This window comes from Triturus cristatus, chromosome 6 (genome assembly GCF_964204655.1).
Source record: "Triturus cristatus chromosome 6, aTriCri1.1, whole genome shotgun sequence".
Lineage (NCBI taxonomy): Eukaryota > Metazoa > Chordata > Amphibia > Caudata > Salamandridae > Triturus > Triturus cristatus.
In genome coordinates, this window is record NC_140589.1 from 1,479,143,999 (window position 1) to 1,479,156,001 (window position 12,003).

General features: G+C 50.2%; 1 protein-coding gene across 2 annotated transcripts in view; it reads right to left on the reverse strand.

The window, feature by feature from the left end:
• The window catches only part of PSME4 (proteasome activator subunit 4), a 1,714,764-nt gene that overhangs the window by 741,981 nt on the left and 960,780 nt on the right, over positions 1–12,003 (reverse strand). The gene's annotated exons all lie outside the window — the stretch shown is intronic.

The following is a 12,003-nucleotide window of genomic DNA, read 5'->3' on the forward strand; positions in this document are numbered from 1 at the left end:
TAATACATGCTGCAGCCCCTGGTAGGCCTAGGGTACACCTCTGCCCTGGGTACCTAAGGCACACTGTACAGGGGCCAATAAGGTGATCCTTACCAATTGGGTTATGCACCTAAAGTACATAGTATTAGTTTAGAGAGAGAACAGCTGGGCTTTGGGTCTGATTAGCAGGCCCACAGCCACATCTAAGTCGAAAACCAGTGAAGCAAAAGCAAAAAGTGGGGGTGAACATAGAAAGCAGACCCTACTCTCCTACACAACCCCCCCCCCCCCAAACTTAGGGACATTAAACTAACCTTGACCAGTTGAGTCTTCATGTTCTAAGTTGAAATATCTGGAGAGTCCATCTGCATTGGCATGGTCAGTCCCAGGTCTATGTTCCACTGTGAAGTCCATCCCCTGTAGGGAAATGGACCACCTAAGAAGTTTGGGATTTTCGCCCTTCATCTGATTTAGCCACAAGAGGGGCTTATGGTCTGTCTGAATCTTGAAGTGACTGCCAAACAGGTATGGCCTCAGCTTCTTCAGGGCCCAAACCACAGCAAAGGCCTCCCTCTCAATAGCTGACCAACGTTTCTCTCTAGGGGTCAGCCTTCTACTAATAAAAGCAATGGGCTGGTCTTGACCATCTATATTCAGTTGTGAAAGAACAGCTCCCACACCCAACTCAGAAGCATCTGTCTGGACAATGAATTCTTTGGAGTAGTCTGGACTTTTCGGAATAGGTGCCGTGCACATGGCCTGCTTCAGGTCATCAAATGCCTTCTGACAGCTTACTGTCCACTGAACTTTCTTTGGCATTTTCTTAGAGGTCAAGTCATTAAGTGGTGTCACAATGGACCCATAGTTCTTAACAAACTTTCTGTAGTACCCAGTCTGGCCCAAGAAAGCTCTGACCTGAGTCTGGGTAATTGGAGGAGTCCAGTTCTTTATGGTCTGGATTTTGCTCTCCAGTGGTTGAACCTGACCCCACCTACTAGGTGGCCCAGGTACACAACCTTGCTCTGCCCTATCTGGCACTTAGTAGCCTTGATAGTGAGGCCTGCCTTTTGCAGGGCCTCTAAAACATTCCTCAGGTGGACCAGGTGATCCTCCCAGGTGGAGCTAAAGACAGCAATATCATCAAGATAAGCTGCACAGTAGTCATCCAGACCTGTAAGGACTTGATTCACCAACCTTTGGAAAGTGGCAGGTGCATTCTTCAAGCCACAGGGCATTACCACAAATTGATAATGTCCTCCTGGGGTTGAGAAAGCAGTTTTGGCCTTTGCATTCTCAGCTAGTCTGATTTGCCAACAGCCTGCTGTCAGGTCAAATGTACTCAAAAACTTGGCAGCTGCCAATCTGTCAATGAGCTCATCTGCCCTAGGTATTGGGTGGGCATCTGTCCTAGTGACAGCATTGAGACCTCTGTAATCCACGCAAAACCTCATCTCTCTCTTACCATCTTGGGTGTGAGGTTTTGACACAAGAACTACAGGACTAGCCCAAGGGCTCTCTGAAGGTTCAATGACTCCCAGCTCCAACATCTTTTGTACCTCAATCTTTATGCAGTCCCTGACATGGTCAGGTTGCCTGTAGATTTTACTCTTCACATGCAGACTGTCACCAGTGTCCACCTCATGGGTGCACCAGTTTGTCTGACTTGGGGTCAGAGAGAACATATGTCTGTAGGACTTGTCTGCAGTCCTGTTGCTGATGGTCAGTGAGGCTGTCAGAGAAGACCACACCATCAACTGAACCATCATCAGGGTTCTGAGTCAGCAGGTCTGGGAGAGGGTCACTCTCTTCCTCCTGCCCCTCATCTGTAGCCATGAGTAAGCCCATGTCTGCCCTGTCAACATATGCCTTCAACCTGTTGACATGAAGCACCCTGTGGGGGCTTCTGGGAGTCCCAAGGTCCACCAAGTAGGTGACTTCTCCCTTTTGTTCAACAATAGTGTTGGGTCCAGGCCATTTGTCCTGGAGTGCTGCTGGGGCCACTAGCTCCAACACCCACACTTTCTGTCCTGGCTGGTACACAGTCAGCACAGCCTTTTGGTCATGCCAAGCTTTTTGGAGTTCTTGGCTTGCCTCAAGGTTTTTAGAAGCCTTCTTCATATACTCTGCCATCCTGGAGCGGAGGCCAAGTACATAATCCACTATGTCCAGTTTGGGTTGTCTGAGAAGTCTCTCCCATCCTACCCTTACTAAACACAGGGGTCCCCTTACAGGATGCCCAAACAAAAGCTCAAAAGGGCTGTAGCCAACCCCCTTTTGTGGGACCTCTCTGTAAGCAAACAGAAGGCAGGGTAAAAGGATGTCCCATCTTCGCCTAGGCTTGTCTGGTAAACCTTTTATCATCCCTTTTAGGGTCTTGTTGAATCTTTCCACAAGCCCATTGCATTGGGGGTGATAGGGTGTAGTGAATATGTAGTTTACACCACACTCCTTCCACATTGCAGTTAAATATCCTGACATGAAGTTGGCACCTCTGTCAGAGACAACCTCCTTTGGAAAACCCACTCTGGAGAATACTCCAAGTAGGGCCCTTGCCACAACAGGTGCTGTTGTGGTCCTTAGGGGTATAGCTTCTGGATTCCTGGTGGCATGGTCCACTATCACCAGTATGAATCTGTGCCCAGATGCTGTTTGGGGGTCCATTGGTCCTACAATGTCTATCCCCATCCTCTCAAAGGGAACCCCCACCACAGGTAGTGGTATGAGGGGGCCTTTGTGGTGCCACCTAATTTGCCACTGGCTTGGCAGGTGACACAGGAGCGACAAAACTCCTTGGTATCTTCTGACATGTGAGGCCAGTGAAAGTGAGGGACAAGTCTGTCCCAGGTCTTATTCTGGCCTAAGTGTCCTGCAAGGGGAATATCATGGGCCAAGGTAAGAAGGAAGCCTCTGAAACTCAATGGTATGACCAACCTCCTGGACGCACCAGGCTTGGGGTCTCTAGCCTCTGAGTACAGCAGCCCTTCATCCCAATACACTCTATGGGTACCTTGAGCATTCCCTGCAGCCTCAGCAGCAGCCTGCTGTCTGAGGGGTTCAAGAGAAGGACAGTCTAATTGGGCCTGCCTCAGATCTGCCCTTGAAGGTCCCCCTGTCCCAAGAAACTCAACCTGGTCAGGTTCCAGTTCTTCTAGGACAGTTCCTTCAGGGCTCTCAGAATCATCCTCCTGTGAGGGCTGACTCTCTACCTGAGGCAGGGGGGAAGGCACAGCCTTAACCCTACTGCTCTTTCTCTTGGGTTGTGTCTAGTCCATTGTCCCAGGATCCAGCACTTGTTCAGTGTTGCACTTTTTGGCCTGTGACCTAGTCACAGCAACGACATGTACATCTATTCCCAGCATTTCTGCATGGGTCCTATACTCCACTTCAGCCCACACTGAAGTTTCAAGGTCATTTCCCAACAGACACTCTACAGGAAGAACTGAACTCACCACATCTTTCTTGAGGCCAGTTACCCCACCCCAGGAGAAGTTAACAATTGCCACACTATGGGAGGTAGTGGCATTGCTAGCGTTGGTCACTAGGTAATTTTCACCTAGCATGATCTGTCCAGGGTCCACAAAGGCAGGTGTCACCATTGTGACACTAGCACCTGTGTCCCTGTAGGCCTGAGCCATTCTTTGGTTGATCAAAGGAGTCTGTCTGTACTTGCCCAGGTTACTGGGACCCACAGTAGAGGACAAAGCTATGTCCCCATCACAGATCAGAACAGCCTGAGTGGGTATTCTGACTAGACCAGAATCCACTTCAGTTCCCAGGGTTAACCCTATTACACCCTTTTGCTGGGAACCACCACTTACAGCTGGACTAGGGGGTACAGTTGCCTTAAGGCCAATGGTGGTTGGGGGCGTGTCCATTTTGGTGCACTCACTAAACCAATGGGAATTTGACTTACAATAGTTACACCAAGGTTTCTTTTGGCCATCTTTCTTTTTATCCTTTTTGGGACCACCCTCCCCCTGAGCCTTTTGGGGCCTGGTGAAGACTTCTGGTCTTTTGATTTCTGCTCATTACCCTTCTGGTCTGCCTTTTTCTGATCACCACCCTGGTTCTGGTTTTTCTGCTTAACTCTAGTCCTGACCCACCTATCTGCCTTCTTTCCCAATTCCTGGGGAGAAGTTAGGTCAGAGTCAATCAAGTGTTGATGCAGTAGCTGGTTTTGACAGTTGTTAAGGATTTGTTCTCTCATGATCAAATTATACAATCCTGTATAGTCCTTAACCTTACTACCCAATAACCAGCCTTCTAAAGCCTTAGTGGCACAATCTACAAAGTCAGTCCAGTCCTGAGTCTGTGTCTTCTGGGTATCCCTGAACAACAACCTGTATTGTTCAGTGGTTAGGCCAAACCCATCAATCAGAGCACTCTTCAGGACAGTGTAATTGTCAGCATCCTCATCACTAACTGTGAGGAGCTTGTCTCTACCTTTCTCAGAGAAGGAGAGCCACAAGATAGCGGCCCACTGACTTTGGGGTACCTGCTGTACTTTGCAAGCTCTCTCCAAAGCAGTTATCCATTTGTGGATGTCATCCCCACACTTGTAGGGAGGGACACTCTTGCTCAGGTTTCTATTATCATAGGCCCTGTCTCTATCCTTAGGGATATTGCTGCCACCAGTGGGTCCTAGTCCACTTAACTTTTGATCTCTGGCCAGAGCAAGTCTCTCTTTGGCAAGGGCAAGTTCTTCCCTTTCAATCCTCAGATTGACTTCCCTCATTCTGGCCTGTTGCTCTTTTCTCTGTGGAGAAGTCATTCCCCTGTGAGAAGAGGCATTGGAGCTATTAGAGACATGGGAGTGGATAGATTCCCTTGAAGGGGATCTTCCTCTCCTGCTTCTCTGGTTAAGTCCACTTGAGGGTCTGAATGGGGGGACCCCAGTCAGACTCCCATGTAGGCTTAAGTTAGCATGGCTAAGTCTCCTAACTTGGACCTGGCTGTCTACCTCATCTTCTGAAGTCCCTGCTGACTCTTCTTGATCAGTATTGTGAGGGGAGTCTTCTGTGGAGGGTAGACCCTCATTGGTACCTAAGACACCATCCTGGGAGGCTCTCTGAGCATCATACTCTTCTAAGATCTCCACTAGATAAATGAGGGTAGGGTTTGAACCCTGTTTTAACTTTCTGGAGGTACACAATTGTCTCATCTCCTGAAAAGTTAGGGTATCATATCTAGAGGGTATCTTTCTAGGATATCCCCCTCCTGAGAGAGAATTAACTTGATCTCCTCTCAGAGACATGATCTAGTGAGGGTGTGGTGTGTGCACCTACCTTCACTAGTTGTATCTACTAAAACCTCTCTAGTAGTTGTAGTCAGCGTGTGCTAGGCCCTTCAACCTACAACAACTAAGTTCAGTAGAACCTAAGTATTTATAAGCTATGTTATATGTACCTTACAAATATCTTTGTGATCTTTCAATTTGATATCTCAAGATTGCAATGGTATTACAACAGCAAGCTCAGATCCCAACCGCTGCTCACCAATGTGAGAAGTTGGCCTGATATATGATGTCACTAGTTCTAGTGTACACCTTGTATCAGTCCAAACAACCCTTATGGTGATTGGTTGTAAAGTCAACCTTATAGACCAGCTATCCTAGTGGTAGCATGGACAAGAGCAGTCTTAGACTAAACTCTGTATGGCATGTGAAGCCAGCTGATATACCATTTGCAATCCCTTGAATACCAAATGAAAGGACACCACAACAGATATATTCTAAAAATAGAATGTATTTATTCTAGTCAAAATACCCTCAGCACTCTTTGAGATTCGAGGTAAGTACAACACAGTCTTATTTAAGCATACATAAGTCACACAGGTAAGTAATACAGATAGGCCCTAGGGGCCATGCAAACCATATGCTAAGTAAGTGGTATAAGAACCATTGTCACAAACACAGGTTAGGCCTAGGCCTAGGGAATCGCTTGGGCTACACTATCCTATCAGTTGCTAGGCAGTGGGAGGCCCACGGGATTCAGGTGCAGAGTGGAAACACTCACGCGTAATGCGTTAAAGTCAATAGAAATAGTAGTATTTAGAAATTAAGAGTTTTAGGACACTTCGGAAGGAACTAGGAGTTAGAGACTTGGAAACTAGACACTAGGATAGTCAATACCCTTGTGAGCACCGGAGTACTCAAGTTACCTAGCCCACGGGCTGCGGGTGCATAGGTGTGAACTTGCGTCGGGTTTCGTCGTCAACTCCTATGGATGCCTGAAGAAAAGATGCTGACAGGCCTGTCAGTGAAGAGTGTCCGGTGGATTCCAAGGATGGAATCAGGAAGGAGGATACCTGCAAGCAGAGGGGACAGAGTCTAGGTCACCAGCCAGGAGCCGGGAAGGAACCAGGCGATGTCGTGAAGATGCAGGTGAAGAGGTGAAGCTTGTCGCAGCAGCCACGGGTACCAGGAGACGTCGAGGACGACCAGAACCAGGAGGCGAGTTGTCCCACGAGGGCTCTTGCTGTCGGCGGTGTCGATGTCGAGTTGGGACACAACAAGCCTTGGCAAGCGCAACCCACGCAGAATGAAGGATTCGCTTCTGTTGCAGACCAGGAAGGCCTGAGGTGCTTCTCTTTCACAGGGAAGCAAGGGCCAGTCTGGAGGAGCCAAACCAGCGGTGGAAAGTCAAATGTTCATCGTCGCAGAGGTCACTAGCCAACGGGCAAGCAACCGGACAGACGCGTGGAGCACGAAAATGCAGTAGGGCCCCACGCAGAACTCGTGGAGTGTGGAGGGCTGATCTACGGTGCAGATGGTGCTCGGGGTTGGGGCTTCTCAATCCCCAGAGCACAACTCCGAGGATGCCTCAGAAGCTGCGCTGGAAGCACGTAGCCAATTTTCCCAGGAAGCCGGTCCCACGTCTCTCGTTGCCTCCACGGATCTCAGCTTTGCTGTGGATGTGGATCAGGGTCGGAGAAGTCTGGAAGTCAAGGCGCTGGTCGGGCTCTGCAGTCGGTTCCTCGTAGAACGTTGAGCAAAGCAAACGGCAGGTCGCTTGATGGTGCCTGTTTGCCCAGGGTGGCCACTCCTTGGCCACAAGTGAGATTCTTCAGTATTCTTCCGTAGTCGAATGTCGAAGGTCCAGAGTTTCTGTTCAAGTTTCAGTTATCAGGATAATCCAAAGTCCTAGGGACTCAACTCCCACTCTTATACTAATCTGGGGGGCTGGGTTACCTGCTAGGTCCCTCCTATGGGTGGGACCAGGGAGGGGGGTGGTTACACCCCCTTCCCTTTGTCCAGTTTCGCGCCAGTACTGGGGCTGGAGTGCCCCAGCACCGGTTTGAACTGGACTATGCATGGGACACCTTTTGTGCCCCAGGCAGTGTCTCGTTTCATTCATCCCTCCCTGCCCCAATACACTAAGGCCTGTCTAGGGCGGTGCTAGCACCTCCCAAGGCAGGAAACCTATTGTCCAAGCCTCCCTCGCTGGAAGGACTCCCAGCAGCAGGAGGTCAGACTCGTGTCTGTGGCAGCAGCATCCATTTTGTGATGCTGGGGCTCTGGTTAACTTTAACCGGGTAGTAGGTCTTCAACATGTCTTCTCCCTCTAGAAGGGAGGAATACTATCCTCATCGCCAGAAATGGTGTGGGGGTAGTATTCTAAAGTGTTAGACACCTTACACGACATGTTTCGATAAAGCCAAACCATAGTTACCATAACCGCGAGGATTATAAGGCACTTTAAGAGTATATGGTAGGCGATATCATAGAACAGCTATAAGGACATGGTTCCGAAAGCTGCAGACAGGCTCAGCTCATGCTAGAGCACCATCTCACATGTTACCAAGCACTCTGCCTTCAGGATTGTTAAGGCCTGCCATAGGAGTGACTGATAGGTTACCCATGTGTCTATATATAAGGTAGGTATAGGAATACTACACCTAAGCAAAGGGTGATTACACGACCTTGCCCCAGCTGAGTGATCAGCCAGTTATGTCATAATGGAAGGCCAGCCAGGGGTGGCATAATACATGCTGCAGCCCCTGGTAGGCCTAGGGTACACCTATGCCCTGGGTACCTAAGGTACAATGTACAGGGCCCTAAAAGGTGATCCTTACCAATTGGGTTATGCACCTAAAGTACATAGTATGAATTTAGAGAGAGAACAGCTGGGCTGTGGGTCTGATTAGCAGGCCCACAGCCACATCTAAGTGGAAAACCAGTGAAGCAAAAGCAAAAAGTGGGGGTGAACATAGAAAGCAGACCCTACTCTCCTACAGGAATAACAACCACGTCCTACTTCTGGCCCAGGAACGCGCTCGATGGCCCCCTTGGCCAAGAGGGCTGTAACTTCCTGCTGGAGAAGCAGCAAGTGATCCCCCGACATGCGGTGGCACGGAGGTGGAATGGCGGGAGGGGAGGACTGAAAGGGAAGAGAATAACTCCTGCGGATGATCTGCAACACCCACTTGTCCGATGTGATATCGCGCCAGTGGTGGAGGTGGTGGCGGATCCTGCCACCCACCGGTGTGTGGGGTGCTCAACAAAGCTCGGATTAGGAAGGAACTGCCCCCCACGCTGATTCCCAGAGCCGCCCCTGCGGAAACCGCCGCCGCACTGAGGCTGGTTCTGCACAGGCTTGTTGAAGGAACGTGCCTGGGTGCCCCTGCCTTGGCCACGAAAGGAGCGTAACACAGGAGTGGCTGGGCTCTTAGTGGAAAGACCCAAGGACTTGGCCGTGGCCCGCGAGTCCTTAAAGCGCTCCAGCGCACGGTCGGCCTTATCGCCAAACAGGCGAGTGCCATCAAAGGGCATGTCCATGAGCGAGCTCTGGACGTTAGGCGAGAACCCAGTGGATCACAACCAGGCGTGGCGACGCAGCACCACAGTCGTAGAAATCGCCCTGCCCAACGAGTCAGCGGTGTCCAAACCACACTGAATGGCGAACTTAACCGCATCCTTACCCTCAGCAACCGCCTGGGAAAGCACAGCATGGACCTCCTCAGGACACTGAGGTAACACCTGAGCAATCGTGTCCCACACCACGTGGGAATAGAGGCCCAACAAGCAGGCGGTGTTCATCGACCGCAGCCCCAAGCTGGCTGACAAGAACAGCCGCTTACCAAACTGCTCCAGCTCCTTATCCGGTGGAGCCGTGGGAAAGGCACTCTGCGACGTCGAGGCCTGGATGACCAGAATCTCAGGCATGGGATGAGTGGTCAGAAACGCGAGGTCACCAGGCGGTGATGCCTGGCGACATTCTTATCCACAGGGGCCCATGTTGCCGGCCGCAACCAAGTGCCCAACAGGACGTCGATGAGGGTGTCGTTGAAGGGAAGCAGTGGCTCAGTTTTTAGGGCCACCATGGGAAGATCAAGGTTGAGGACCTCAGCTGCCCGACGGAGCACCATTGTGTAGGAAGCACCCTCCTCCATCGTAGGTGGGGGAGAGGCAAACCCCAGGTCAGAAAAGACTTTGAGGTCGCCGGCGTCCTCCAGATCGTCCACCCAGTCCTGCTCGGAGTCACATTGACTGTCAAGAGGGTTCTCGGACTCCACCCAGTCATCCTCCACCGCCGTTGCAGAAGGAACCGGTCGCGGCGGCAGAGCCGGAGAAGGGACATATGGCGTCGGAAACTGCACCAGCCTGGGCCGGGCCGGCGCCGTCTCCCAATGCGGATCCCAGATAGGAACGAAATGGTCCTGGAACCGTGGCAAGGGTGGAACGAATGGCACCCACTGCGGCACCGGAGGCGGAGCCGAGGGTGGCACTGGGGCCGGAGCCGGCAGCGCCTGACCTCATGGCGCCGGGGCCAGAGCCAACGGCGTAGGATCCTGTGGCGCTGAAGCTGGATCCACCGGCGGCGCCGACGGGCCAACAGGATCTGGACACGGGACCGCGGGGCCCGAAGGCGCGCCGGCGGGAGCCAGAGGCCTAAAAAGGCGGTCCATGGTGGCAACAAACTCTTGCACCTGTTCTGGAGTCGCCGACGGACCCGTGTATGGCGGGTAGGCTGCGGGACTCCCAGGCTCAAAGGGGGCCCCAGGGGCAGAACCCCTGTTCCCCTCGTTCGCATCCGAGGACCGACGGGGGGACGTCGAAGAGTGAACACGCTTCTTCAACTTCTTTTTATGTCGTTGCTTACCGGAATCCGAGGGCGAAGACTTGGAGCCCGAGGAGCGACGACTGCGGCCCCGCGAGTGGTCCCGGGAACGGCCCCTGGACCTGGAGCGGCGTTGGGACGAGTGCCGGGCCTTCAGCAGCTTCCGGCGCCGCTCCCTCAAGGCCTTCGGGGCCATGGCTGCCTCCATGACTCCCTGCAGGACCGGGAGTCATGTTCGGTCTCCAGGCAGTAGAGGCAAACATCATGGGGGTCCGCCACCGACATGTTGCGATGGCAGGCCCCACAAGACTTAAAGCCCGTTATCCCCAACGTTACACAGGAGAAAAAAGGGGAGACAAAAAGTCTCAAAGAGTAGTCAAAAAGTGACTAAGGTACGTGCTCTATCCGGATCTGCACTTGCTGGCGCGGAAAAAGAAAGAACTGACGTCAGCACGCACGGGTGGCGCCTAAGTAGTCTCCGTGACGTCAACTCGGCACTTACGACACCAGTGAAGGACGCGGAGCGGCACAACGCCACCTACTAACGCGCAGGGGTACTGCTAAAAAAAACTTTCCGGATCCAGTCTGACGCCTGGGGATATTCTAAGGTAAGGAATCTATCACTAACGTGTCTCTTTCAGATAATAAATTCATGAAGGGAAAGATGGCATTCCACAATATCACAGCCCTGCTGGAACTAGGCTGCCATTATTTTGTAATTAGTAGCAGCAATATCTGTTCCTATGAAGCCATCTGCTGGCTACGGAAGAAAGGGACAATTAAACACAAGTCTTTGTGCTCACTGCTTTTATAACCTTCAAACAACTGAACTTGTTTCACTTGTACTTTTATACTGCTTACCGCTAAACCTTATTTTAAAGCCTGGTGTCTATTCTCGATTCACATTTTTCAAAAAATCCTGTCATCTACTGGTTGGAGTGTAAACAGTTCCTTAAGGTCCAAAACCAACCCTGAGGGCATTCATTAGAAGCAGTGCTTCCCAAACGTTTTAGTACCATGACCCAATTTTCAGAATGACCCACCTAGCTTTAATGGATAAGTGGCGGGAGATTTTTAATGTAACCAGAGCAGAGAGTGATAGCAAATTGTCATTTAGAGTCAGCACATTTTCCATTGAAATGGCCACTACATTTACAGAAACAATTTTACTGATAAAACTTTATTGTCCACAAATGATAATGTGTGGAAATTGGGTTTTAGTGAATGTTTATAATTTGTGCGTCACTAAATAAATGTATTGATTTGTTTAGATGTTATTAAAATATTTGTTTCCATCACACTTCAGAGTAACAAAGAAATGTGCTTCATGTTTGCTTATCTAACTGTTGAATGTGTACAGTTCATTTGCAAGTATTCACATTTTGCTGTGTGTTACAAACAAATAACACCCTAAAACCTTTCCTTACACACTTCTTAAACCCAAACCCCAGCAAGATTTTCACATATTCCACTTTTCTTTTTCTGACTGTGAAGTAAGAAGAGTTTGTAAACGCTAGTAAATAAGCAGCAATTTGACAGAAGACGAAGCCTGACATTCGACTTCTGTCTTTGAAGCACGGCTGATGTGACAAGATAAATACAGAATTTAAAGGCAACTTTATTTATTACTTGGAGTTTTGCCAACCACCAAAAATCAGCTCAGGACCCAACAGTAGTTCGCAACCCACAGTTTGGGAAACACTGCACTAGAAGGTTTATCTCAACTCAGACCTATTCGGACTGCAAAAGAACCCCAGAACACATTGTGATTAGGTCCAGCAATCTACGTTTTTGAAGAAACTTGTGGGAATCTTCATTGAACATTGTTCAGGCAAGCTGCAAAACCATATTCACATCAGCATTCATGCCAATTAGAAATCGAGAATGCAAGTTCTTTGACTCTTCCTCCCCACCCTCCATGACGCTGCTACTGGCCCATATGGTTAGAAAATTTCTAACATATACA